Consider the following 17,012-nt stretch of genomic DNA (forward strand, 5'->3'; position numbering starts at 1 on the left):
ATGTTAAATTTGGAACGCAATGAATGTGTCAAACAGCATTTTTATAAATTAAGAATCCTTACCATATATTATGGTCTAAATATTTTTCAAACTATCATGCTTGTGAAATCAAATGAAGATAGTATACCTAAATTAGGAGCAAATCATGATTATAACACTCGCCATATAAATTATCAATTAATCCCAAAACAAAACTTAGAACTTTTTATTAAAAACCCACAGTTATAGGATCCAAATTCTTGTTATTTCTTCCAGAAACGTTTCTAAAAATTTTACAAATTTGCATATTTAAAACAAAGTTAAAATCATTTTTAATTAAAAAATCCGTATACCCATTTAAAGAATATTTTGAGGTAACTTAGTTGATCTTACAATTTACTAGTTAATATGACATATTATAAATAGTGGCCAAATTGTAAAATCAGTATTGTCATTTACATAACATTTTGAGGCAAACTTCTTTATTTAATGATTTATGTAGTCACTAAATATACATATTGTAATGTAATGGTTGACGCTATTCTGTATTTATACTGTATGTGTACATTGTATAAGTCTTGAAGAAAGTTAATTTGAATTGAATCCCACCGAGTAGTTAACAATATTTTTAATATGTGGGGCTACAGACTAAGCATTACTTTGTGAATACGTATGGCGAGTACCGCTTCACGTACTAACAAAATTTAGAAGACTGACTACTTCGCATGAACTGGTCGGAAGGGCTGGTGAACTGCCATAAACTGGTGTGACTGTGTTAGTACGAGTAATTAGCCGGAGTGATCAAGACTGGCGAATGATGGGCCGACCGCTCTAGGCATGCCTCCTGCCTCGCTGCCAAACTTCCCGCTCGCAGCATCACTGTTGACTCTACTCTGCTACCCTTGGACGTAGTGTACGGCCAGAAATCTATAATACGGTCGATCCATACGGGAGGAATGTCCCAACTCAGTATCACCCAAGTTGTTGTAGTGTTGATACTCAACCTTATATTACCGTCTCTGTACCCCGTACTCCCTCTTCCCTTGTCGTCATCCTTCCTCGCACACCTTGCTCTTCCCGCCCAATCTTTACTCCAAAGGGTCTGTTCTCGCTCACGCTCGCTGCTCTGTCCCATTGCAATTATTTATATGAGCTTTATTCTTAGGGCATGTAGGCACTTCCATTTTCACTTTTTAATTTTATGATATTGAAATATCAAAATCCATAATGTTAGAAACAAGAAGAAATACTCATTATACTATGTATGTTATGTTCTGCATTAATAAGCCGAAACAAACAATTAAACAATGCAAAGACTTGTAAAATAGTATGTTAACAGAAAATATAGTTTTCTTCATAAAACTCGGGTTAAATATATAGTACACTATTAAAAGTCAATGTGTTAATTATTTTCAAAATTTAATAATATTATACAAATTTCATACAGAAAATAAATAAGGTATCTACGGTTACGATATAGTATATTCTATTATAGGTCTCTGGTACAGCCCTCGACTCAACTCACCCTGTGTCTAAATCCGCTGATTCGAGTCAAATTGACCCTCTCCCCACTGACTCATTACGAAATAGTTTGGATTAGGTTTGCAGCACTTATGACCAATCTTCTATATCCATAGTAGGAACTTAGACCATACATATCCTAGGTGATCCAGCAACCAGAAGTCTCCCAACTATATTCTCACACACGTAGCCTTTTCTTAGAGTTTTATAAGGTTTATAAGTTTCATTGAAGAATTTTCTCAGTAATTTTAATCAATCCTTTTTGAAACAAAACCTTTTCAGTGATTCTTTTTAATAAAATAAACTTTTTATATGTAGACATACTTATATAAAAATTCGAAATACAAAGTTCAGTTGAAGGGGTAGAGATATGCCAATGATCTAAAGGTGCATTTCCTAGGTGATCTTTTTCTAATAATATATGTTTAACCTCAAAACATTAAAAAGTTGAAGTTTTGTACCTTTTAAGTATATAACTTCCTTGTAAAATATTAATAATATAAATAGGCTTATATGGATATCACGGATTTACAGATCGCATTAGTTCTTTAATCGTAACAAAAGCTAACAGTAAAGAAAAAACACTAAATTAATTAAACTTGTTTTATTTTATATATATATAATATTGTAACACCTTCCTCTGCTTATTTTATGTAGTTGCGTTGGTACAGAATCGTAGTGGCCTTGACAGAAGGAGATGTTTATGTTTTGGTTTTGTTGTGATGAGCAACAACTTCTTTCAGAGACTCAACGCCGAAAAAAACTTGTGGAGCTGTTTTGTCAACTGAACACAATGTAAAACCTATGGGACAAGTAAGTTTAGAATTTTAAGTATATGCAACTTTATTATACCTGGTTGCGTGATTTGGATGATTATTTTAAATTTCGTATTCAAAAACACATCTTTGGTCTAAACTGAGTTTTAAATGTATACTGCTGTTTGGCGGGTTGAATGTTCGTTTAGTTTGACGGCCATTTTGACGTACTGAAGGTTGAAGTTCAAATATCAGGAAATGCAGAAATCTCATTTAAGTCTGTGTTACTTAATGGCCAATCCAGAAATGTTTAAAAAAAGTTAAACTAAAAACAGAATGTTGTATGTAAATAGAATTTGTTGCAATTTCTGACCAGAAACATTAATAATTGTTTAATCTGGAATGAGTTAGGCATAGCTTGTATTTATTTTATACTTCATAACATAAAGTAAGAATAGTATAAACACTTTCAAATATATTAAATGTCTTTATCGGGGATTTTAAATAAAGTAATCATATGCTATTACAGAAAAATTGAGGAACAATCCTTCTTTAGAAGGACCTTTCTCAGTATCCTTGAGTAATGACCAATATATCCTACATTCTTAACAGAAAAATGTTTGCACCTAAATAAATATTCTTAAATCATTACATTAACCTTCCATTAGTGAAGAAGCAACTTGATTTATATTTTCTACTGATCAAATATTATTCTGGTTGTTCCATTTACAAACCAATAATCAATCTGCTTATAGTGTAATTATAAGTAGGCTAATTAATACTACATGAGGCAAGTTGAGATTTTCCACTTTTTAAATATTGTTTCTCAGAATACATAAGATGAGTAAGAGAATGAAAGTACAGGATATGATTTGGACATTGAAGAATATTAAAAAAGAGAGGAAATACCTGCTTGCATGTATTGTTGCATTGATTACTATAACGGAGAGTAACATTTTAATTTGGTTTAATGATCATATTAATGCATAAACCCTAGTGTAGACAGACATACAATAATACAGAATTTGACACACAAATTACGCTCAGCCAAATTCCATGGTTAGAAATGCACCATCCTAGAACACCTTGTCTACATGAAAATGAAATTTCGTGGAAAATTTAAAGTTCAGGGACAACATTTTTCTCGGGACATCTTGTCACATCATACATTCAAATTTTTGGTCAGTAAGTTACGTTTCATAGCAGTGTTTAAATAATAAAATTTCTGGTGAGCTAGGGAGAGTACTACAATGCAAGAGTGGACTAAAATCAAACCCTGTAACCGACTTTTAACAGTGACTTTCCCCTGTATAACTTTTGTATTACCATTACTCTATGAATACAAATGTCACATGTCTCATATGATTGAACTCAATTTGTTTATAAATTTATTCTGTAATTTCTTGTTGCCATCATGGTTATCCATAAGACCAATGTAAAAGGCTTGCTTAAGAGTTATCAATAACAAGTACAGTAGACTCCCGCTTATCTGAGTCTTCGTCAATTAACCGAGGCTTCGGGTTAACTGTGGCCTTCGAGGATAAAAAATGTTTTTTTATAGACCAAGCAGTTGCAGTACAATAATAAGATAATGCATGTGTGACTAGCGGCTATATCAATTTGTGATGCGTGTACTCAGGCTGTTGCTTGGTCGAGTACTACAGCGCGCCATTACTGGCTGTTGCTAGGTCGAGTGGTGAATTCTTAGAATACGCATCCTTTTGGTGATGTAACAGTTTATTATAAATCATTTGTTTGAAGGAGGCTCGTCTGAGCGTAGCCTATAAGAATGAACTTTCACTGAGTTATACTGCAATGTTGCCATATTTCTGAAATGCCACAGACATTTCTATTAGTCAGTTGCAAAAGTTATTTGGACGTTTTCGTTTCGTTTGTTATTTTCGTTACTGTGGTCTACCCGTGTTTTTAGCTGTGGAAAGTGTACAGTGTTAGTGTTACATCATGAGTGGAAAATGAAAAAGACATGTGATTTTTTTGGAAGAAAAAATGAAAGCATTAATATGTTTAGACAACGGCGAGACAATTAAAGTGGTGTCTGTAAATCTAGAAGTTGGTGAAGTGACTATTGGTGATTGGAGATGGAACCGACAAAACATTGAGAAATTTCTTAAAAAAGTGTGAATGCGGAAAACAGTGAAGAAAGGCAAATATGAGTTGACATCAGAAGCCTTGTTTTTATGGTTTACTCAAATGCGCAGTTTGGGCAGCACTATAACCAGCGTAATACTACATCGAAGGCAATAGAATTTCATAAAAAGTTTAAGGATGGTGATGACAGTTTTACAGCCAGCGATGGATGGTTAGACAGGTGGAAAAAGCGGCACGGTATTAGACAGTTTAATATTGTTGGTGAAAAATTATCTGCAGTTTCTTTAGAAATTACAAAATTTCAAAATAAATTGGCAGAAGTTGTTTTGAAGTCTGGTCTAACATCTGACCAAATATTTAACTGCGATGAGACTGGGCTCAATTTTCATATGCTGCAGACTAAAATTTTGGCGGCTAAATCTAAAAAATCCGCACAGGATTTAAAAGAAGAGCAAAGAGCGTGTTACAACCTTAGCATGCTCCAATTTATCAGAAACATTTAAACTGATACCTCTACTGATTGGAAAGGCCCACAAACCCAGAGCCTTTAAACACATCATCAATGTTAACTGTTTGCCCACCATGTACCGAATCAAAAAAAGTGCATGGATGAACAACCAGATATTCAAGGAATGGTTTTATAAAGAGTTTGTCCCTGTTGTGAGAGTGTGTGAGAGTCCACACTTCTAACCCTTTGAAGAGTATGGACGTCATATGACGTCTTCTTTTGATAGGCTTAAATGAGTAATGGATGAAATCCAAAAAATTACCAAAAGGAGTAAAAATTTTAAATCTTTAAAATCTCTTAAAAATGTTTATTTACATTTGAAAGCTTAATAAAAAAAGGACTACACGTTCCACAAGTCAATATTTCAGTACATACCTTTTAAAAATCAAATGTCTTATTTTCTCACTACGGCAGACTCAATCAATATTGTCTGCCATTTGGACATCAGTAACAAACTAGATTGTTGCTCTACAAATATGTCACTCTCGCAAGATTTATCTGCTGTATTTATACAGCGACAGTATGCAGTATACAAGGAATGGCTACTATAATGTGGCGGCGTATTCTGACAGTAAAGCGATGCGCGTGCGACGCGACCTTGAGTCAGTGGCTTTTACCAGGTGGCTACTGTGATCTGGTGGTGAAATCAGATTACAAGTGAATGCGAGCACAAACATGGAAGTTAAGTATGTTGCTGATAGATGGAACCACTTTAAAGATAAATATACTTAAAGGCAATCAGTAATAGCAATGCATTTACGATGATATAAAAATACAGAGGCTAAACGTCAAATGACGTTCATACTCCTTTGGGCCACTTTAAGAATATATGTCATATGACGTCCTTACTCATTATGTAGAGTTTACACGCACTCCTTAAAGGGTTAAATAACAGAAAACTTCCCCGAAAAGCAATCCTATTGATGGACAACACACCTTCACACCCCGATGAGGACAAGCTTTGTAGTGGTGACATTAAAGCCATGTTTTTACCCTCTAATGTGACCTCACTACTACAGCCCCTTGATCAGTCAGTTCTTGAGACCATGAAAAAATACTGCAGACGTAGACTTCTTCCAACGCTTATTTCACGTATAGACGCTGGGATGAGTGTTACAGAATCTCTGGAAAAAAAATAATCAAAGATTCAGTTTTTTTGATTGCAACAGCTTGGGACCAAGTTCAAAGGCAACACTACAAAAATCTTGGAGAAAACTTTTTAACTTGACAGGGCGTAAAGAAAATGTATCAGCAGTCAGCAGAGGACAATGAAAGCCTATTTGAATTAGTGCAACTAGCTAATCAGCTTCCTTGTGATCAGCAAATAGAAAATGAAGATATCTGTGTGTGGTACAATGAAGATGTTCAAATGGAACTTAGTGATGACGCAATTGTGCACATTGTCAACAACCCGCAAAGAACATGAAGAACCTTACACAGACGATATCACCTCTAAATTGTCTCATTTCGATGGACTGAAGGCGATCAATACTGCCATCGAACAGCAAGAGGAGTCCACGCCTCACTTGACCTTTTAACACTGCAGCGGTGGCGCTACATCGCAGTGACCAAAAGGGGAAAGAGGTTAGTGCAAAAACCAATCAAAGGCTTTTTCACAATTTACAGATTTTTTTACATTTTCTATATTACTGTATACTATATAACAACTGTTTGTAATTAAGTGTAAATACGAATTTGGCACATATATAATAGGGTACTGTCTTTAAGATCCAACATGTTTGTTGTTATTTATAACCTATTTAACATTGTCTGTAGATTACCCGAGGTAGCCTCGGTCCCATTTGCCTTGGATAAGCGGGATTCTACTGTACAAAATTATGTAGAATAACTCGTCATTTATGAATCCGGAAAGCAGAAAGTTTTTTGCATGTCAAACTTTATATCTTTACAGTTAGAAGCAATGTTCAAATTTTCTTCTCATTAGAACAAATAAAATTTTATTTAACCACTAAATACATTCTGTATTGTGAAAACATATCCGTGATTGTTATAAAAGTGTATTTACAAAAATGTGCAATTATAAACCTAGTTTCCGTTGGGGCACTGACATCTTACACTAGGCCTAATAAAGTTCACCACTGTTGTCATGGTCTACTGGTTCACTTTCTAACAACTCTTTTATATCACTAGATTGGTCTAATAATAGTTCCTATCCATTTCAACAAATGCATACAATGTTGGTAAAACTCAACATATCAAATAAATAAAACTTGCTAAAATACAAACTAAACACTCCTAACCTAGACCTACATAGATTATGAAAGTTTTGTTATTTTTAAACAAAACACTAGTTATATGTTCCACTACATCACTCCCGTGAAAGAGAAATACTTTTCAAATCATGTTTATACCAGTTGACTAAATAATAACTATAAATATATTATTGCAAATAATATTACATACTTGCAACAAGAAACAAACTAACTAACTAACTAACCAATAAGTAAACAACAAGAAATGGCAAGAATGAAAATTAAATACGATATTCTTCTCCTGTCCGACTTGTTTTCAAAGATTGAAAAGTACTGAACTTCATACTAAACGATTCATATATTTGTCTGATATGGAATAAATCGTTACCAGTTGTTGAGAGCGATAGACCGTGGCTTCAGCGATCCTCACCAGAACCTGGGGTAATCTTCCTTCAAAAGTAAATCTTAAAAAATCGTATGATTAGTATGACTAACTGTGTTGCAGAATATACTTCTTTAAATTAACTGCAATTAAAATTTAATGTTAATAAAAAAAATCATTACAAGTTGGCTACTTTACAATAAAGTATAGACTCCGCGGGAGGTCATGTGTAAGCAAATGCATTTCCTTAAGAATGTAAATAATAAGTTGTTTGTATTTCAAGAGAAAATGTGTCCAATAAAAGAACAACGTGTGAAATGTAACTTGAATTATTGTAAGTGAGTTATTGTATTTATAAATTATATCCTTGACCAGGGAATGTCGCCGAATTGGGTGCAGGGGACAAACAAATTAATAATTTAAAAAACTAAGTGAGTAAAAGACTAAAAGATGTTAACATCTTGTGAAGAAATATCTGAGAAGAGATAAGACAAGTTCCTAAGTTGCTGATATTGTTATTCATAATAATAATAATATAGAATGTTGAAAATTGTGGTAAACTGTCATATGTGTGACCTCTGGCATGCTATATAATTTGTTAATGTCTACGCCAAGAGCTAAAAATAATACAAAGCCACATAACTGAGATCTAGGTAACTGATTACAGCGAGCAGCTCCGTGACAAACTTTGATCTTGTGATAAGAGATTATGCTGCATTTTAAATTATAAATTTAAAAATTCTGACAAATCCAATAATCAATTTATTGTAAAAAAAGCAATGAAAATAAAAATGAGGCTGCCACGGGAATAATTTTAAAACTTTTCAATGTTTGAAAAAACCTCGTAAAAGCTGTTTTACTAATAGGCGATAGTTTTCATGGCCCTCTACTGTGGATAAGTTATAGTCTAATGTAAAATAATTTCATTTAATTCTTTTGAACGTTTCCCAAACTTGTTACAGGCCAGTCTCCATATTAACTTAAAAACACACTAAATTTAACTAACCATTTTGAATTTTGTATACTTAGTAAGTGCTGAGACATAAAATAACAAACTTTTAATTGTTATCAAATCATTTCCGAAATACAGCGATGAAGATTTTCCAAAAACACAATTTCTCTTGGAGCTGTCCTAATTCACCTAGAGAGCTAGGAGGGGTGTCATTTTGCCCAATCTTTAATGCTCTTTTAGTAATATTTAATACAACATAAGAAAAACATTTTGTCAAAATACATATAAAGGTTGATTTGATTTTTTTTTCAAAAAGTATATTAAAAAAAAAAATAAAGCAAATATTAAAATGAAATGGTTTGATGTAATTCAAATTTGTCATTCTCTTGCAAATCGTAAGTAGTTGATACTTTTCATGAGTAGGTCTTCATATAGTTTCTGGCAAAACCACTGTATTATTATACACATAGATGCTTTGTTTAAAGTTTATTATTGACAATGAATGATTTTAAAAGGTAACATTTTTTCAAAATTTTCTATTGTATGTTACAAAATAGAACACTACATTTTGATATTCGGTAGAACACAAAGGAATTTATCCTCTTTTTCTGGTGTCAAAAACACTTAAGACAGGCATTAACCTTAAAAAAATTATAAACATAGCTCACAAAGAACTTGTGAAAGTCTAACTTAAATTTAGGAAAACAAGTTGGTTGTCAAATGATCAAGCATATACCTTTAATTCAGATAGTTCAGCATAAACACAAACCATGTCTTTGCCCAAAACATGTACACTTTACACATACTGCACATATCACAGAGTGTGAGAGACTTATTGTTTTGTAATATAATTTGAGTTTAAACACAACTCTTTGTTTTATAGTTTACTGACTATGATTGTTCTGATGAACTCAGTTAGATGAAATCTCTTTTATATTACAGATTGCCCTCTATTTAATACTCAACACACACACTTTCCATGCAGTAAATTTTTTTTATTATGAAAAATCTTCATCAATTTGTAACATAAGGGTTCAGATGAGGTTTATTTATCCAATAATCTAGAGTGTAATACAAATTGCATTACATTATTTCAAATTAATAATTCTACACACCTTCTTAGTTTGAAGTTTGTTTTTGATAATGGAAGAATTGTGAAGGAAACAGGATTTTTCCGGACATTTGCCATCGTTCAGTGATACAAAAAATCAGTAATCTGCAATTTGATATCTCCTTCAGGTAACTAACTAATCTACATGATTACAAACTAGGTTAAAATAAACAAATTATACCAGAGCATTGTGACACGTGTAAGTCAGGAATCACAACCACCATGTAGTGTGTCAACTTCACTAACTCATGTACTTATTAAAAAACTAAACACAACACTAATTATTAAAACTGAACTACAGAATACAGGTCATAATAGGTCTGCATTCGTCAACAGTCTGTAGTCATAGGCGGTTGGTCTTTGAATGATTGACTTCAGAAGCTTGGATATGAATGTCTTAATGCTAACAAATTGTTAAAAATACGATTCTCTGGTAATACAAATGATTTATAATTTATATTCAAAATAGAGTTTCTTATGGGAAAATTTATACTAGTTTCTATTTATAATGCAGTTTTAAACTTGAGTCCCATGTTATGAACAAAACCCCTAATACATGGCCAGTAGCTAACTAACAACCATTTTTACCAAATACCTGAACTTCCCATTTCATATACAACACACCAAGATAGTCTACTAAGCGGACTATAATAGAAGCTCTGGCAATTAAAAATCCCAAATAATACAAAAATTGCACCAGGAAAAAATTACTTTACTTATTATTATACAACAGTTTTATTGTTTATCGCAAATATTCATTATTACATTTACAACATTTTTCAATAATTTTCCATTTTATATTTAAAAATCTGGATACTTATTTATATATTTCTATACTTTTGTGCACATATCCTATGCTTAGCAATTCTCTTTAAATTTTATTTTTTTATAAATTATTTAAGTATATAGGCCAAGTTTTTTGTAATTTATTATATAACTCACTTTTGTTTTATGTTGTAATCTTTTTTTACTTGGCAGTGTTTCTGAAAATTATAAATTTCTTTTGTATAGGAGTAAAATTACAACATTATAAAAAAATTACTAATATAACGGAACACATTATTTCCCATGTAGTTGCTTTTAAAATGTCTGTTTTCAAGACAGACTTTAACACAAACTTTTTGTAGTGTCTTAAAATTTGAATACAGTTATAATTATTATGTTTTATACATGTATAATCTCTATTTGCACTAAAAAAACCCGTACCTAATATAAGGGTAGGCAAAAAAAGAAATGTGTTTTTTGGTCCACTGACCAAAGAAAGAAATAGACTGGGCATGGGCGAGTGGCGTTTGATGCCAAGCCAGAGCAATGTTACCAAAAGGAGTGGGGAGGAAATACAAGAGTCACTTTGAAAGTTTTGAGATATGTGAAGAGTTTTTGCTCATCTGTCAAATCATGAAGTACCCATTAAGAAAATTTGTTTTCTGAATTAAAAATTCACTCAATATTATTTGCATTGCTTTGGATCTAATCCCTACAGAAGCTTCAAACATTAAATATGTGCAGTGTCTGTCTTCTTGGGTCATAGCATGCACTTTTTCTTGACTTTCAGTGGTATGTTGAACGCCTGAACATTCGTCGTCTTGACATGAATTATGGTTCCTTTGAAATTCTGAATACCACCTAAAACAGTAGCACAGGATGGTGCTTCAAAATCAAGACAATTTTGAGACGTTTGACACACTCCTCTTGACTCAATTTGAAAATCATTGTCCTAAAATGCTTTCTGAATAACTTGCATGACTTCATGAAATTGATCTTTCCACACAGACAACACAAGTACACTGATGAACCCAAGTTATTGTAAGGTTCTGTTAGGCACTCAGAGAATGAGATAACATCGCCAAGATTATTGCAGTACACATTGTCTATTAAACAATGTTACTATTTGCATTCTATTTGTTAGGTAACTTTAAATCAACTGTAATTCTTTGTTTCTTACACCGTAGAAATTAAGTTTTTCAAAAAGAATTGCGTGAATAACAACATCAAAAGCCTTTGTTAGCGTGAATAACAACATCAAAAGCCTTTGTTAGGTCTATAAGGGTAGAACGAAATACCTGTTTGTCTTCTAGACCCCTTAGAATTGAATTTACTAGACATTCTATAGCCTTAGTAGTAGAGTGATTTGGCCTAAATCCAAATTAGTTTTTGTACAGTAAATTGTTTTCCATAACTATTATTTTGCTAAGGGTTGGTATAATAGTAATAGGTATATAGTTCTCGGGCATTTCTGTTCGGCCTTTTTTAAAAATAAGTGTAACTTTACAATATTTTAGACAATCTGGGAAATTCACTTACAGTTAAGATTTGGTTTATAAGTTAGGTTAGGGGTGATAAAATTTCATCAACTATATTCTTAAAGACAAAATTGGAAAGGCCATAAATATCTTCACTCCTCGATATACTTAAGTCAATTACTGCTGCTCTTTCTTCACTAGTATTAAAAGCTTCCCAACTAAAGTTACTTCTAAAACTGTTATGATGGCGAGAAAAGTTATGCAACAAATTACGGTAAGACTGAGTATTGGTTTCAAAGTTCAAGCCAAGATTAACAGGAATATTTACAAAATGATTGTTCAAAACATCAGGAGTTATTGGTATTATACTGTCTTTACTTTTGGAAATAAAATAATACAGTAGCCTTATTACATACATAATGTTATATACATTTTAAAAGTAGTAGTTCATATGAATAATAATAATAAGAAATGTCCTGTCTTTTGAATATTTTATGCAAACAACATCAAAGAATTTGTTATTTTTTAATGTAATTTGATGTTTTTATAATATTTTCTATGCTACGAAATTTGTAAAATATATACACTTCTTTGTTTTCATCACCCATACTCATCATGTAAAGGCAAAACATCACTATATTATTCCTATTAACTTCAATAGGTTTGTTATAGTACTGATATTTAATTTTAATAATTCAATATAACCATAGTTATCCAATTAGCATTTACAGATTTTAGTTCCCATTTAATTGACACATGCAGGTAAGAGAACAATTCATTGCAGAAGACTAAGATGATAGTTTGATCACGATTTAATAGATGTACAATACTAGGTTAGTTGTATTGCAGCACATTCCTGACAACCAATTCATGCTTGTAATGGCTCAGTTCCAACTGAATTTGCTGCTAAATTTCACAATTTTGAAAAATATGAAAAATACTATTCTTTATTCATTTTTTTCCAACAAATTTCCTGTTGACAAAAATTACCCCATCGGGTGCACAGCACGCTTTACAAAAGTCCAGTGTGTACCTAATCTGGTATACAACGGCAATTGTGAAAGATGGTGTTTACCCAATGGAGGACATGTTGTGAATGTGTCAAGGAAAGTTTTGTTACTAATCAGAATTTATTCTAATAAAATTGAGAAGCATACTAGACTTTCTAAATTATTTATCATCATGCGAATATAGACAAAATGAAATTAATCTTTGTTTTATTGGAAGTGAATATACTTCTGTATATGAGTAAATAATTCCAGAATGTTGTATACATATATGTTACTATGCTGTACAGCAGTGTTAATAAAATGGTGAATTGAAACTGAGTGCCAGTTTTGGACATTAGTTCATTGAAACCACCAATAAGAGGTGTTGTTCGGCTTCAATTTCTGCACGGCAGTTATAAGAGATGCCCAGTCATCTCTTTTTTAGTCTGTGGATTTTGTCAGAGAAGTTCCATCTATAGACAAATTTGAAGTAAAGTTGTAAATTTTGGTTTAGGCTGCTTTAAACCTGAATTGTTTATGGCAGCTGATTTATTCACTATCAATTGGTATTTTAATGTAAAAGTATAGTGTTAATTCATTGTGAATGTTATCAGTCATCAAAATACTGCTAGTTTGTAATCTGTTCTAATTTGTAAAATAAATTTTCTGTTGTATCTTTTTATAAAATACATACACATGGCTGTAATATTATGAAGGATACAAAACATAATATATTATAAAATATCAATATTTTATGCTAAATTTGTTAATAAATTAAACTAAGGTTTCATAAAATATTTTGTCGAGAATACGTACTTAGACTTTTATTAGATAACTTTTTATTGAAATTGGAATGGAACCAATAAGATTAGTTTTCATGATAACACAGTCTTGTGTTACAGTATTTTTGGCTGTGATTAAATTGAAGATGAACATGTTTTTCTAACTATTTCTGTTTGCCATTATTTTTGCAACAGGTAATTAATTTTTTTTTTTATTTTGTAATATAAGATGTAATGAAACAAGGTTCATTTGGGAAGTTCTTAGGGTTCAGAAAGCTATACTTTGTAGATAAACTATTATGTGGAATAGAAATATAAGGTGATATTAATTACATTTATCACATATTTATATAAATTTTATAGTTTTACAATATAAAGTATTTATTAGATATTCTTCTTAACTGGAATTGTAGACTATCACAGTGGCGGTCTTAGTATTTGCAGAGCTTTAGGCAACATTTGTAGACCCTCTGTGTGAATATAAATTGCCTTCTCCATTAAACTTACCTGACAATAAATGACATATACATCAACTGGCATGTACATGTAATATGAAAAATAAAATAAAATAGAATAAGAAAAGTTCAACGCAATTTATAATACTAATTGTATTGTAACTTGAAAACTTCAAGGGTATTTATGCTATATAGAAATACATTTTTTATCTCAAAGTACTGATGTAATTTTATACAACTGTTAGTAAATTGTTGCCTTTTAATAACTAATTTCTTTTTTAGTACTAAACTAATCAGTAAATGCTCTTTCAATAGCTAAAACGTTAAAGAAGAAGAACGGTTTTCTTGAGACATTATTGAACAAAAACCATTTTTAAGGACTAAGTTTGGGAAAGACCATTCTGCAGGGGCGACAGATACTGGTGTGAAAAAAATAAACAAATAAAGCCCCATATAAATTTGGGTATACCTACACTAAGTTCTTTTTAATCATATGCTGAACTATTTTACTGGTTTTCTATCTTCATATAAGGAAGGTCCTGCTGAACATTTTCAATTCTTGATACAATGATTGACCATCTCCATCAGAGCAACTTGTTTTTTTATCTTCATTGTAGGTGTTTCCTGAAAGCAATTATGAAAGCCAAAAGATCTTCTGAAGTATTGTGTACTTAAATCTGTAGAAGAAACCAAAGTTTTATTATATTTTTAACTAAGGCTGAATATAAATCTTGATTCAGTGCTTTGAGTTATCATATCAGTGATCATATTAAACTAGCCAATTCTAAAAAGACATGCATATGAGCTTATTTCATCTTCCTGTTCGTGAACAAGGCTAGGTTTTATTTCTAAGGTATACATGGTTTCTTAAAGTCTTTTGGAATATCCAGATCATATGCTAATTCATTTCCCGTGACTATTATTGACACTAGGCCAAATATTATTGTTTCTCCAAAATGCAAAATTGTTGTTAAGCTTGATTGTGCAAACATAAAAACTAAGTTAACTGTACAAGGTTGGAAGCATATAACCCAATTCATGTGTTAACAACAACCCCAATAAAACATTTCAACACATTTTAGAATCAAACTCAAAATCCTTCCAAATACTACTAAAGAATGCTTAAGTCAAACAATAGATCACTCCTGGTCTAATTAATTCCAAAAGAGTTTAGAAAAACTCAGAAATTTTTTTAAAACAGCCTTGTTGTAAATTGTAAGTTAAAACAAACTTTAATTTACATACCAGATTTATTCAATTTAAAAATGTACTATATTGCTTGTGAAAATTAACCAAGGCTAAATCAATGGAGCAGGTTGTGATCATAGGACTTTTTTAGTGTGGTCAATAATGCCACTGGATAATGGATGGGACACTGTTTTCGTTGGAGGGTTTCTGTGGGCACAGTTGAGTCAATTTGTGATGGGCCCTATATTTCTCAAAGAACTCTTTGGTACCATTAATGGTTTAGTTCCTGTTCACCTTCCTCTTAATGCAACATCTAGAATCGGAAAAAAGTCGACGACAAAGAAGCTTAAAACAAAAAGTTTACATAGTTTTGACATTGGAGACACCTATATTACAAAACATAAAATATAATGTAATCCATGAGAGACTTGAGACAATGAAAATGCCAATGCATCAATGACAACCCCATTATAAGAATTGACATGTAGGACCAAGGAACAAGCAGTTAGAGTATCTCTAGATGTCAGATTAGACTTTATATGTTGCTTCCAATTTTTAGAATGCTCACTTTCTACAGTGATCCAGTTCTACTCTAAGCCCTCTTCCAGGTTAAAAATAAATTACAGTGTCATTTGCAAATCCCAACAGCTGTTAAATTTACTAGAAGCCGAATGCTTCCTCCTAAGCAAAGTGAAGAAGTACTCAATATACTTTTCTTTGGTATATCTGTTATAGATTAACAAATTTTTCAGTTAAAAGTCACAGCAAGAGAAGTATATCTGTTTAGTTACTTGATGAAGACTAGTGGTATAGAATAAGCTTTTAGTAGAAAGTGAAAATTTAAAATGGGACAGATTTTCAGCCAACTGACACCATGGGTGCAAATTTCAAGAGAGTGACGGATAATTGTTGTCTTGACAGGTGTAACACCACCAAAGCAAATATCAAATTGGTTGTAGTTCTTAAGTTAAAGATGCAGGGGAGGACATCCTAACCTTAATAAAGCTGTGACAGATTCAAATGATCCATAAATCTTCTCCTTCAGGAGTGTGCAAAAATGGTACATAATGGATGTAGATGTAATGTGACGTCTGTTTTAGAAGTGGGCCAAAATAGTAAGGATATCATATGGTGTTCATAAACAGATTAGTCTGCACAGAGTTTTTATCCGTGTTCTAGACTGTTATGTTATCACCTGCTTCTGTTTGTCAGAATTTACCGCCTGTTTGCAATAGCCACTCCTTGTTTCATGGCAAATCTGCTACTGCTACTTAATTTGCATTAAATAGTGTACAATACAATGGAAAGACACCTCATACAAGTGCTGAATCTGTGGTGTCATTATATTTTTATATTTACATCCTGTTTTTAATGTAAATACACATGTTTTTGGATGATTTGAACATGTTATTTTTCACTGTTTTTGGTGAATTGGTTTGTATCAATTACTCTTTTCAAATGGACTAATGTTTGTCATATGTCATCCATATTCCTGAAATGGCCAAAAAGGAACTTTTTTTCAACACTGGGAAAAAAATTATAATCAGAAGAAAATGGAGCTGTAATTCCATCACATCGCTCATTTACATAGCCCTGAGGACTGAAATCAACCTGCATCAAAATATAATATTTTATGAATATAAAACTTCAATGACGCTTACCCAAATTCCATGCTCGGATATGCATCATCATACAGCTCATTCTTGTCTATGTAGAAATGAAGTTCATACAAAAACAGATGAAGATTTTCTCAAGATATGCCACACAATACATTCAATTTTTTTTCATTGAATTAGGTTTCATAGCAGTATTTAAATAATAAAAG

General features: G+C 31.9%; 1 protein-coding gene across 1 annotated transcript in view; it reads left to right on the forward strand.

Annotated features, from left to right (window-relative positions):
* The first annotated feature begins 2,220 nt into the window (after window positions 1–2,220).
* LOC124369342 (CTD small phosphatase-like protein 2) overlaps window positions 2,221–17,012 on the forward strand; it is a 69,646-nt gene continuing 54,854 nt past the window's right edge. The window contains exon 1 of the mRNA XM_046827314.1: window positions 2,221–2,313. The gene's annotated coding sequence lies outside the window, so the exon portion shown is untranslated. The remainder of the gene's footprint in view (window positions 2,314–17,012) is intronic.

This window comes from Homalodisca vitripennis, chromosome X (genome assembly GCF_021130785.1).
Source record: "Homalodisca vitripennis isolate AUS2020 chromosome X, UT_GWSS_2.1, whole genome shotgun sequence".
Classification (NCBI taxonomy): Eukaryota; Metazoa; Arthropoda; class Insecta; order Hemiptera; family Cicadellidae; genus Homalodisca; species Homalodisca vitripennis.